The sequence below is a fragment of the Cervus canadensis genome, chromosome 20 (assembly GCF_019320065.1).
Source record: "Cervus canadensis isolate Bull #8, Minnesota chromosome 20, ASM1932006v1, whole genome shotgun sequence".
NCBI classification, from domain to species: Eukaryota; Metazoa; Chordata; class Mammalia; order Artiodactyla; family Cervidae; genus Cervus; species Cervus canadensis.
The window spans coordinates 27,023,199-27,037,192 of NC_057405.1; the positions used below are offsets into that span (position 1 = coordinate 27,023,199).

The window sequence follows — 13,994 nt, forward strand, 5'->3', positions numbered from 1 at the left end:
TTACTCTCTTCTACTTCCCTAACCCTGTCCTGTGCTTTTATATATATATATATTTTTTGCTCTGTTCACAGAACTTCTTCTCATGGAGGGCCTTTGTCTCCTCAGAATGAAGACTGCTGCAATTTCTGCTTTGATTTTCAAAAGTTTTGTCTTAGCTTTTAATCTTCTATCTTTTTTTTTCATTTGATTTTATTAGTTGGAGGCTAATTACTTTACAATATTGTAGTGGTTTTTGTCATACATTTACATGAATCAGCCATGGATTTACATGTATTCCTCATATCTTCTATCTTGAACAGTTTCAACTCTGACAAAAGTTTTGAAGGGGAAAGCTGCCTTTGTGTGGAGACCCATCAAACCTCTAATTTTATCACTCTGGTACTGTGGGAACACAAAAATTCTCCTGATTTCTTTATTCCACATCTAAAGTACTCTGCATGCATGCTAAGTCACTTTAGTCGTGTCCAACTCTTTGTGATAATATGGACCATAGCCCACCAGGTTCCTCTGTTCATGGGATTCTCCTGGAAAGAATACTGGAGTGGGTTGTCATGCTGTCCTCCAGGGGATCTTCTCAACCCGGGGATCCAACCAGTTTCTCTCACATCTCCTGCATTAGCGCCTGGGAAGTCCCCGAAAGTGCTCTACCAGGGCTTAAATTTAATTCTCAGACAACATCTTTGCTCCAGATTGGCATACATTTCCTCTTTGAATGTTTAGTTCCCTAGTCTTCAATTCTTCTGTGGCTCTCAGGTAGCTTTAAACACACGCATTTCACCCAGGCTTTAATTGATCTCTGTTATGAGTGTCTGTTAGCCACAGACTACTTCATATAACTTAGGGGTAGAGTTTTTCTTTATTGGATTTTTATCTCCCTTGAAGCAGAAACAAGAAAACAAATCATCTTTTCCCAAAGTACAACAGTGGGACAAGCATAATATAATAGCTAAAGACAGTCACATTTAAAAAAGGATAAAATATAATGAAAAGAAAAAAAAAGAGTCATGTTCCTAAGAATTCTCAAAGCCCACCTGGGAGAACTCCATTAGGCCTGGGAATAACCCACTTCTCTAACCTTTGAGTCCATGGCTCTGTCCAATGGTTCTGCAGTTCTACCTTCAGATTATCTTTCTTTTTCAACAAGGGCAATATTTGTTAGCAGTTGAGTAGTTTTATCAGGCCGTTTCCTGCCTGTAGTGTTTGGGCACTACACTTCTTCAATTTTGTCTCTTATCAATCTTTTTCAGTCTAATTTGGCATTGTTTCTGCTGACATATCTTCTTAAGAATCTTGTCTATCTCCCATGTATATTGCAGGAATTTATTTATTAGACAAAGATCCTTAGATGTTTCCTGAGTAATCTTATCTTTACTGACTGATTCTTCTTAGAAGGCTGAGGGTCCATGGGTCTCATGTCTAATCTCTTCTTGGAGTCTTCTGTAAGAATGTGTATTTAGATCTTTTGACCTTTCTGATATCCTGGTAACAGGTCTCACAGTCTTAGGTTTCTCTTCAGAGTACACTTTTATAGTAATAAATCTCATAATTTTAATATGTTTTGCAAGTTAAAATTAGGATAGGCTGGTTAGGTTGAAGATTTCACAAATTATTAAATTCATGTTCCTTTTTGCTTAACAGTTTTTCCCTCAATCTATTTCTTTTCCTTTCATATTATAAGCATCAAGGAGAAAGTGGGCTTGACCTTCAATACTTTGCCTATAACTCTTCTCAGCTAAATATATATGTTCATCCTTTATAAGTTTGCTTTTTTTTTTTTATAACTGGGCATAATTGTAGGGCATAATTCAACTAAACTTTCTGCCTCTATGTGAAAAAGATCCCCTTCCAGTTAGTTCTAGATAGCATGTTCCTCATTTTCTTCTGATCCTTTACTAGCACACTTTTAAAGTTCATGTTTCTAACTACAGACTGTTAATGATTATTTGAATATTCACTAAGATGATACAGAATTTCTCTACACATTCCTTACTTCATTCTGAGCCTTCACCAGCAATGCCTTTAATCATGTTTTTATCAACAGTGTGTTCAATACAGTCTATAGAGTTTTTCTACCATGTTCTTCAAAATTCTCCAGGCTTCTGCCCAAAATCCAATTTCCAAGTTACTTCTATATATTTAAGTGCTTGCAATAGCAGTACCCTACTCTTAGTACCAAAATCTGTATTATTAGCTATTCTCCTTGAAACAAATTGCTATATACTTATTGGCTTAAAACAACATAATTATCTGAAAGTCAGAAATCCAAAACAGATTGACAGGGCCATAGTCCTTTTGTAGTGCCATTCTCCACCTTGAAAGCCAGAAACGTGCTATTTTTCTAGCTTTAATCCTCTGTTCCATCATAACATGTTTTCTAACTCTAACTCTCCTCTACATGTCAGTCAGTCATGTCTGACTCTTTGAGACCCCATGGACTGTAGCCCACCAGGCTCCTCTGTCCATGGGATTTCCCAGGCAAGAATACTGGAGCAGGTGGCCATTTCCTTGTCCACGGGATCTTCCCAACACAGGGATCAAACCCACGTCTCCTGTGTTTCCTGCATTGACAGGCAGAATTCTTTACTACTGAGCCACCTCAGAAGCCCTATTATTTTCTCTTAATCAATTGTGCCCATCAGGATGATATAGGATAATCTTCCCTTTTCAAGGTCCTTAGCTGAGTCATATTTGCCTTTTGACATGTGTATTCAATTTCTCAAGACTAGAGGGCTGATGTCTTTGGGTGACCTCTACTCAACAAATATACTTAATTTGGGGACATAAATTTCAAGCCCTGAGTTCTACAGGATTTTGAATTTTTAAATTTGAAACTTTTCCCATACTTAAGCTATTGGTTATTTCTGAGATGGTAAATCCCAGATTGTTTTTCTTCTGCTGCTGTAGCCTTCCTTCCTTTAGGCAGAAAAGGCAGAATGCCCTAGATCAGAAAAGCCATGGAGTACCATGGGGTGGGAACTGAACACATTTTTTGGTACCTCCACTGTAATGCCATTTTTCTTCATGCTTTAATCTCCTAATCTCTAAATGCCTATTCTTTACTCATATAAGAGAATTTGGAGTATTTCTTCAGGAAAGTGTTAATCAAACTAACAGAATCATAGAGCAGAAGGCTTCTATTACATTTTAAACAAAATGAAAAGAAATAATGCCTTCATCAAAAGATGGCATCTGAGTACAGTATCTGAGAAGAATAAACCCGAAGGGCAACAAAACCTCATTAACTAGTTTTTTCTAATAATATACTTAAATGGCTTTATGTTTGAAGCATAACTGTGATGTTTCCACTGATTTGTTTCTACTGGTTAGCTGACCCATACTTCTGCTTCTGCTTTAATATGCACAGTTGATGAAGATGCAATGAGGTTCTTATGATTAATCTAACAATTATATCTGGAATCCTCCTTTTTAGTATAAAAGTCGCTCTGGAAGAATTCTTTTTTTTTTTGTTTTTTTTTAGTAAAACAAGCTATTTTGTGCTTAAGTAAAAATAAAATTTTGACACCTTTGCAAAATCAAATGACCTAAAAAGATGGCTTTAGAGTGCCTCTGGGGAAATCAATTGTGTAAGACTGTATAGAAAAGACATATTTTAAGCCTGCTAGAGATTGTAGAATTTGGCACAAAGAAAGAAAGAGAAATGTAAAGTCAGTGGTTTTTTACCCTGTAATCCATGGAGCTCTGAAGATATCAAGGAGGGGCCTTGGAGACTGCTGCAAAGTGTAAAGGGGCCAAATAGGCAAGTCTTCAACCAGAGTGCTCTGTTTTATCTGATTTATGTGTTGGTTCTGGATACCCTTTGTTTGAACGAAGGCTTTTATTTGGCTAAAACAATTGGATAGAAATTGAATCAAATAACTTGACCTAAATCCTACTCAGTGGGAAGCAGAGCCAGGACTAAATCTTAGTCATTTCATTCTTTCACTTAAATCCTTTCAGTGGCTCTCTGTCAACTTCAAGATAAAATATATGCTCTTTTGCCACGGTATTCACGTTCTTACTGATCTGACTCATCTTTTTCTTTAGCTTATCTCTTGCTCTGCAGTATTCTTAATGCCTTAAAGACTCTCCACAGGTATTGTTTTATACCTAGAGTGTCCTAACAACCTGGAAATCTTCACAATCTTCGACATTCTTTACTTTTTACTTCCTTGATCACCATAGTGAGGATTAGGGCCCTCTTTTATATACCCATAGAACCCTTTACACACTCTATAAACTGTTCATAGTATGTTTTCTAATGATGTCATCTCTGAATACCCAGTGCATGGCATAGGTATTGGGTCAGTTTGATGATTAAATGGTGGTGGTGGTTTAGTTGCTAAGTCGTGTCCAATGCTTGTGATCCTGTAGACTGTAGCCTGCCAGGCTCCTCTGTCCATAGGATTCTCCAGGCAAGAATACTGGAGTGGGTTGCCATTTCCTTCTCCAGGAGATCTTCTTGACCCAGAAATTGAACCTGGGTCTCCTGCATCACATGCAAATGATTTACCAACTGAGCTATGATGATTAAATAGGCAAATCTCAATATATTTCTTTCTCCTGTATACCATGCTGTGTGCGTGCTGAGTCATTTCATTCATGTCCGACTGCAGCCCTATGAACCGTCACCCACCAGGCTCCTCTGGTCATGGGATTCTCCAGGCAAGAATACTGGAAAATACTGAAGTGGGTTGGCAGGCTCAGGGATCTCACCTTCATCTCTTATGTCTCCTGCAACGGCAGGTGAGTTCTTGACCACTAGCACCATTTAGGAAGCCCCAGTACCATGCTCTGCAGAAATATTTCTGTGGCATGTGGAATTAGGATGGCTACCTGAGCCAGCATTCAGAGATATTCCCCAGTACTGGCAGCTGGATTTAGGAGGCAACACTGGGGAGGGAAAAGTGATTCCAGCTGGCATTAAATAGACTCTGTAAAGACATTTATTTAATTATTTCAATAATTAAGCTCCTATCTGTTAAGTATCTTCTGTTTAGCTCCCGGTGCTGTTTTAAGTACTGTGGCTATAGCAGTGAAACATAGAAATGAAATATTTACCTTGAAGTGTCCATTCCAATGAGGGTGAGATAGGTAGCCAGCAATTACATAAAATGCCAGGCAGTAATAAAACTCCTGAAGGAAATTCAAGCAGGGCAGGAAAAATAGAAAGTAAATAAGAAAGGAAATTGCTCTTTTAGAGCAACATTTAGGAATAAAACAGAAAAACTTCTCCCAAAAAGGTGATGGGTGAGAACTGAATAAAGTCAGGAGAAAGTAAGATTGAGCCGTGAGGGTATATGTGGGAAGACTGCTCCATGTAGAAGTAGATTCAGGTTCAAATACCCTGAGGCAGAAGTATTCTTCTTGTGTTTGAAGAAGAGGAAGGCAACAGTGTCAACAACATAGAATGAAGCAGGGAGGATATGAGGTCAGACAGGATGCAGAACTGGATCTGATAAGTCAAGGTAAGAATTTTGGTTTCCATTCTGGGTGTGATGGAAAAATCATTGTACCATTTTGTCTCAAATTTCTACCTGATCTGATATGAGTATTTAGGGGATCTCTGTATGAGGATAGACTATAGGGGAACAGCTATTGAAATAATACAGTTAAGATATGTTCATGATTTAAAGCAAAGTGAGAGTTGGAAAGGCAGAGAGAAGTGGTTGAATTCTGAATGTGTTTAGAAGGTATGAATGACTTGAGGTTGGACAGGATGTAGAGTATGAGAGAAAGAAAGAGTTAAGTATGATCCTTGACCAGGGGGAAGAATTGGTCATAATTTCCAATACTAAAGTGAAAGTGTTAATTGCTATATCATATCTGACTCTTCGCGACCCCATGGACTATAGCCCGCCAGGCTCTTCTGTCCATAGAATTCTCCAGGCAAGAATACTGGGGCGGGTTGCCATTCCCTTCTCTGTGGATCTTCCAAACCCAGGGATGATACCCAGGTCTCCATTGCAGGAGGATTATTTAGTGCATTGCAGGCACATTTACCATCTGAGGCACCAAGGAAGCCCAATAATAAACTGGGGGAGACTTTTAGAGGAGCAGATTTGGGGAGGAAATCAAGATATTCTAGATATATTGTCAGATGATTGTTAGAAATCCCAGTAGAGATGAGAAAAATGTGGTTGAATATTTAATGCTTGAATTTAGAGGCACATTCAGGCAGGAATAATAAAGTTGGAAGCCATCAGAATATAGAGAGCATTGACTGCCACGACTGGATGAGATCACTCTGGGTGTAAGTGTCAAAAGAAGTTCCAAGGCCTGAGCCCTGGAGACACTTTATTGTTTAAGAGTCAGGAAGATGAAGAGAAATCAGCAAAAGTAGCCAGTGGGAAAAACTAAAAACAGTAATGTCCCAGATGGAAAATGAAATACATTTTCAGGAAGGAGGAAGTTGATCGACCATGTTAGAAGTTGTTACATCATGTAAAATGAGAACTAAGAATTTTAAACTGGGTTTGGCAACTTGAGGTTAATTGGTGAAATAGCAGGGACAACAGCTTTATTGAAGTGGATTCAAGGAGAACTGAAAAGAAATTAGATCCTGAGAAGTTTTTCTATAAAATGTGGTGACTTGAAGGAAACGTGGGGTAAAGGGATTTTGTTTTTGTAATTTAAGTCAAGAGATATTGTAGCAGATATTTAACTCAGTCCACAAATCCTAATAGGCTGCTGGCTGAAGTCTTTGGAACTGATAACTGGATCTTTGAGGACATAAGATACTGACTAGCTTTCTAAAGATGCCTAGCACTGGCCTATGTAAGCAACGTGCCCAGTTGCACTAGCAGCAGTTTAGGTGCTATTGACACAGTCCTTCATAGCTGCCACTTGTCAAGAACAACATCAAGCAGGTTGTCAGTCTCAATCAGGGTTGACAAACACTGGACTCATAAATTAAATCCTACAGACCTTAAATACAACCCACCAGTAGTCTTTGTAGGATTACCCCATATCTTTGGGATTTCTGTTTTTAATAGAAGATTTAAAAGACAATAGCTTGCTTTATAAAATTAAACTTACTGTCTGAAAATGTTTTTTAGAAGAAAAATGCCTTCAACCCTTCCTCTTGGTGAGTTCAGGGCTCCACCCAAGGATGTCCTCATTTTAAAGGTAGAAAACGGTCAATTCCTGATGTGTTCCTTCAGGTAAATTTTAATTGTAGTCTCAGAGACTTCTTTTTTCATTTTTTATTGAGATAATATTGGTTTATAACATTGTATAAGTTTCATGAATACAACATTATATTGCTATTAATACTTCTGTATACACCATAGTGTGCTCACCACCTAGAATTTAGTTTCTGTTCATCACCCATCTCCTGTCTTATAAATCACTAAGGACAGTGATTGCAGCCATGAAATTAAAAAATGCTTGCTCATTGAAAGGAGAGCTATGACAAATCTAGACAGCATATTAAAAAGCAAAGACATCACTTTGCCAACAAAGGTCCCTATACTCAAAGCTATGGTTTTTCTAGTAGCCACGTACAGATCTGAGAGCTTGACCATAAAGAAGACTGTGGACCAAAGAATTGATTCTTTTGAATTGTAGTGCCAGAGAAGACTCTTTAGAGTCCCTTGGACAGCAAGGAGACCAAACCAGTCAATGCTAAAGGAAACCAACCTTGACTATTCATTGGAAGGAGTGATGCTGAAGCTGAAGCTCCAATACTTTGGCCAACTTATGCCAGGAAAGATTGAGGTCAAGAGGAGAAGGGGTGGCAGAGGATGAGATGGTTCGGTAGCATCACTGACTCAATGGATATGAGTCTGAGCACACTCTGGGAGACAGTGAAGGACAGGGAAGCCAGGTGTGCTGCAGCTCATGGGTTTGCAGAGTTGGACACGACTTACCAACTGAACAACATCACACATCACCATAGAGTTGATCCCTTTACCCATTTTGCCTTCCTCCTGCCTTTTCTCTTCTGGTAATCACTACTCTGTTCTCTATGGGTTTATTTTTGTCTGTTCTTTTATTTTGTTTGTTTTATTCTACATATGAGTTAAATCATAAGGTCTTCTTCCACCTGACTTATCTCACTTAGTATAATATTCTCCAGGTTCATCCATGCTGTCGTAAAGGGCAAGATTTCATTCATTCTTTCTTTCTTTTTTAAAAGTCTGGTTAGTATTTCAATGTGTGTGTGTGTGTGTGTGTGTGTGTGTGTGTGTGTGTGTGTGCGCGCGCGCGCACCACATTTTTTTCTCCATTTATCTGTTAATGGGTACTTATGTGGTTTTCATATCTTGGCTACCCTAAATAATGCTGTGATAAACATAGGAGATCATGTATCTTTTTGAATTAGTGTTTTGAATATTTTTAGGAAAAACACCCAGAAAAGGAATAGGTAATTTCTATGGTAGATCTTTTCTTATTTTTTGAGGAATCTCCATTTTATTTTCCATTGTCATTGTACCTATTGACAAGACCAACAGTAAATGAGGGTTCCCTTTTCTCCACATCCTCACTAGCGCTTATTATTCTTTGCCTTCTTGATAATAGTCATTCTAATGTGTACAATAATATATCATTGTGATTTGATTTGCATTTCCCTAATAATTAGTGATTTTGAGCATGTGTCATGTGCCTGTTGGCTATCTGCATATTTTATTTGGAAAAATGTTTGTTTAGATTCTCAGTCCATTTTTTAATAGGGTTATTTGTTTTTTATCATTGAGTTGTATCAGTTCCTTATATACTTGGGATATTAAACTTATTGGATATATCATTTGCAAATATCTTCTCCCATTCAGTAGGTTGTCTTTTCATTTTGCTGATGGTTTCCTTTGCTGTGCAGAAGTTTTTTAGTTTGATGTAGCCCCATTTATCTTTGTTTTTGTTTTTTTTTCTCCTTGTGTGAAGAGACAGATGTGAAAGATATTGTGAAGATCAGTGTCAAAGAGCATATGCTTTCTCCTAGGAATTTGATGGTTTCAGGTCTTACATTCAAGTCTTTAATACATTTTAAGCTGATTTTTGTGTATAGTGAGATAGTGGCCTGATTTCTTTCATTTTTTTTTTCTTTTACAAGTGGCAATGCAGTTTTCCCAGTATAATTTATTGAAGAGACTATCCTTTCTTCATTATATGTTCTTTACTCCTTTGACATAAATTAATCATCCATGTACATGTGAGTTATCTTGGGCTCTCTATTCTGTTCCATTGATCTATGTATCTGTTTTTCTTTCAATACCATGCCATTTTGATTATTATGACTTTGTCATATAGTTTGAAATCAAACAATGTGATACTTCCAGCTTTGTCCTTTTTTCTTGGTGTCTTATTTTTATTTGGGGATTTTCTTTGTATGGTTTTATATATATATATTAGAAATTTGTGTTCTACTCTGTGAAAAATGTCCTTAGGCTTTTGAGAGGAATTTCATTGATTATGTAGGTTGCTTTATGTAACATAGATATTTTAACAATGTTAATTCTCCCAATTCATGAGCATAGACTATCTTTCTATTTGTATCTTCTTCAATTTCTGTTAACAATTTCATATAGTTTGTAGTATACATGTCTTTCACCTTTTTGGTTAAATTTATTCCTAGATATTTTATTCTTTTCTTTTTACTGTGATTTTAAATGGAATTGCTTTCTAAATTTCTCTTTCACCTAGCTCATTGTTAGGGCATAGAAATGCAACATATTTTTGTATGTTGATTTTGCACACCACAACTTTTCTGGATTCATTTATTATTTTTAATAGATACTGGTAGAAGCTTTAGAAATAAAAAACCTATATGTATGAATCTATACATATATGTATCTATATGTAAAATCATGTTATGTGCAAATGGTGACAATTTTACTTCTTCCCTTCTAATTCAGATGCATTTCATTTCTTTTTCTTATCTGATGGCTGTGGCTAGAATTTCCAAAACTATATTCAATAAAAGTGGTGAGAGTGGGCATCCTTGTCTTGTTATGATTTTAAAAGTATAGCTTTTAGGTATTTACCATTGAGTATGATGTTTGCTGTGGGTTTGCAGCTACATTTATAGCCTTTATTAGATTGAGATATGTTCCTTCTATACCCACTGTATTGGGTGCTGAATCTTGTCAAATGGTTTTTCTTTGTGTACTGAGATGGTCAATGGTTTTAACCCTTTATTTTGTTAATATGTCACATTGATTGATTTGTGGATGTTGAACCATCCTTAAATTCCCTGGAATAAATCTCATTTGGTTATTTTTGGATGATCTTTTTAATGCATTGTTTTACTAGTTTGCTAATAATCTGTTGAGGATTTTTGTGTCTATGTTCATTAGAGATATCGGCCTGTAATTTTCTTTTTTGTTGTGCTATCCTTGTCTGAGTTTGAAATCAGGGTCATGTTGGCCTTGTAAAATGAGTTAGGAAGCATTTCCTTTTTTCCAAAATTTTAAAAGTTTGAGAAAATAGGTATTAAATTTTATTTGAATGTTTGGTAGAATTCGCCTGTGAAGCCATCTTACCCTGGATATTTTGGGAGTGGGGGAGGTTTTTGGTTACCATTTCAACCTCTACCAGTGATTGGCTTATTCATATTTTTTATTTCTTTGTGATTCAGTCTTGGAATGTTTTGTAATTCTAAGAATTTGTCAGTTTCTTCAAGGTTATTCAAATTGTTTGCATATAACTGTTCTTAATATTCTTTTATAACTGTTTATATTTCTGTGTTACTCATTGTTACTTATCTTCTTTTGTTTCTGATTTTATTTATCAGACATCTTTCTTTTTTCTTTGTGAGTCTAGCTAAAAGTTTATCAATTTTGTTTGTTTTTTCAAAGAACCAGCTCTTAGTTTTATTGATCTTTTCTATATCTTTACTTCTACTCTGATCTTTATTATTCCCTTCTTTCTACTAACTGTAGGCTTCATTTGTTCTTTTTCTCATTCTGTTAGAAGAAAGATTAGATTGTTTATTTGAAACGTTTTTTCTTGAGTTGGGGCTATATAGCTAAATCTTCCTTTTTAGTAACCCTTTTGCTGAATCCCACAGATTTTGGTATGTCCTATTTTTATTGGTCTTCAGGTAAGTTTTGATTACTCTTTTGATTTCTTCACTTTACTAATAGTCATTCATTAGTGTATTGTTCAGTCTCTCTCTATGAACTTGTGATTTAGCAGCTTTCTTCAAGTAGCTTTATTTCTAGTTTCATACCATTGTGACAAGAAAAGATGCTTAATATTATTTCAATCTTCTAAAATGTATTAGGACTTGTTTTTTTTTTTTCCCTCCCAGCAGATGAGATGGCCTATCCTTGAGAAAGTTCCATGTGCACTTGAGAAGAATTAGTATTCTGTTGCATTTGAATGGAATATTCTGTACAAATCTACCAAATTGTCCTGTCAAAATATTTTATTTAAGGCTACTGTTTCCTTGTTGACTTTCTGTTTGAAAGATCTCTCTGTAAATGAGGTATTAAATTCCCCTACTATTATTATGTTGTTGCAGATTTCTCCCATTGGGCCTGCCAATAATTTTTTACATATTTTTGTTTTCCTATGTTCAGTTCAGTCGTTCAGTCATGTCCAACTCTTTACGACCCCATGGACTGCAGCATGCCAGGCCTCCCTGTCCATCACCAACTCCTGGAGCTTATCTTTTTTGCCTTTTCTTACTGTTCCTGGGGTTCTCAAGGAAAGAATAGTGCAGTGGTTTGCCATTCCCTTCTCCAGTGGACCGCATTTTGTCAGAACTCTGCACCATGACCTGTCTATCTTGGGTGGCCCTCAAGGGCATGGCTCATAGTTGCATTGAGTTAGACAAGGCTGTGATCCATGTGATCAGTTTGGTTGGTTTTCTGTGATTGTGGTTTTCATTCTATCTGCCCTCTGATGGATAAAGATAAGAGGCTTGTGGAAGCTTCCTGATGGGAGAGACTGACTGGGGGAATCTGGGCCTTGTTCTGATGTATATGAATAAGAACTGCTTTGAAGAGGTTTCCCCTTTATCATTATATACTGTCTATCTTTGTCTCTTATTACCTTTTTGGCTTGAAATCTATTTTGTTTGACACAAGCATGCGTTTGTTGTTGTTGGTTAGTCACTAAGTTTTGTCTGACTCTTCTGTGACCCCATGGACTATAGCCCACCAGGCTCCTCTGTCCACGGCACTTTCCAGGTTAGAACACTGGAGTGCCATTTCCTTCTAAAGGGTATCTTCCCAACCCAGGTTTGAATCCAAGTCTCCTGCATTGGCTCACACTTTATTTTAGCTGCCATCTGCTTGGAGTATCATCTTCCAACCTTGAGCCTGTTTGTCTTTAGAGCTGAGGTGAGTGTCCTGTAGTCAGCATATACTCAGGTCTTGATTTTTAAACCACGCAGACACTTTGTGTTTTTTGATTAGTGAATCAAATTTATTTAAATTTAGGGTGATTATTGATAAATGAAGGTTAGTACCACTATTTTACCTTTTGTTTTCTGGTTGCTCTATACCTCTTTCCCCCTGTGTTTCTGTCTACCATTTGTCTTGGAGGGTTTCTATGATGTTTTTCTCAGTTTCCTCTTTTTCTGCTTCATGTCTCTGCTCTAGATTTATGTTTTGTGATTACTATGAGGTTTGAAAAAATTTCTCATAGATAAAAGCATCCTTTTTCTGCTGACTGTACCTTATCTTTGTTGACCTATATGGATTCTGTCCTTTTTCACTTTCCTTTTTGTGTTTCTATTGTCTCAAGTGATTAATTTTTTAATGTTTGAGGTCATTACCAATTGAACTAGCTTTTTCTGTTTTTTTTTCTTTAACCTTTATTTTATGATAGAACGTTTTAAAACCTATTCTAATATGGAGTTGCAATTTTCTTATTCTGTCTATTTATTACCATAAAGTTTTGTGTACTTTTGTCTTTTTGTGTTTGGTAGAAGAGCATCTTTCAACATTTTTGTAAAGCAAGCCTAGTGGTAATGAATTCTCTCATGCTTGGATTGTTTGGGAAAGTCTTTATGTCTCTTTCATATCTGAATGACCTTATAACTTTGTTGGATAGAGTGTCCTTGGGTGATAGCTTTTTTCTCAGCATTTTGAGAATATCTTTCCACTCTCTCTTGGCCTATAGAATTTCACCTGAGAAATCTGCTGATAGCTTAGTGGGAGTGCTTTTGTAGGTTACCATCCTTTTTCTCTCTGGCTGCCTCTAAAATTGTTTGTCATTGACTTTTTAAAAACTTTATTTGTTCTTTATGTGAATGATAATTGACTTTTTAAGATAAATGTCATTGATTTTTTTAAAGAGATTTTTTTTTTTTTTTTTTTCAATGAGTGTTTTACAATATTACTTCTTTTATATGTTTTGGTTTTTTGGCCATGAGGTATGTGAGATCTTAGCTCTCAACCAGGGGTTGAACCCAAAGCCCCTGCATTAAGGCAAAGTCTTAACCACTGGACTGGCAGGAAAGTCCTTGTCATTGACTTTTAGCAACTTTAATATAATCTGTCTTATAAGGAGAAGGCCTTTTGACACTGAGGTTAATTAGATGTGTCCTTAGTTTCATGAGCTTGTATATCCAGTTCCTTCTTAAAGTATGGGACGTTCTCAGCTATTATTATTATTATTACTTTTGCAATTACAAAGTTTAATTTTAATTAAATCTGAAGTGTGCCTTCAAAATATTTTAACTATACTCAAACTGAGTTGCTACAGCCAACTCAGCTATTATTAATTTAAATAAACTCTTTTATCTCTTCTCCTTATTTCCTCTGGGATACCCATTACTCAAATGCTGCCCTTCCTAAAAGAGTTGAATAGCTCTTATAAAATTTCCTCACTTTTTAATGTCTTGGTTCTCTTTCCTCTTCTTATTGTATTGTTTCTATTTTTGTGTCTTTGATCTTGCTAATTCTCTCTTCCATGAGTTCTACTCTCTTTTTAATGCTTTCTAATGCTTTATTTATCTAGTTTATTTGATGGCAAAGGTCCTGTTTAGTGGTTTTCTAGAGTTTCATACTCTTTGGTAAAGTATTCCTTCTGTTTACTAATTTTAG

The 13,994-nt window shown here is 36.3% G+C and overlaps 1 long non-coding RNA gene across 1 annotated transcript in view; it reads left to right on the forward strand.

Moving 5' to 3' along the window:
- Positions 1 to 13,994, forward strand: part of LOC122422643 — a 92,918-nt gene that overhangs the window by 60,410 nt on the left and 18,514 nt on the right. The window lies entirely within an intron of this gene.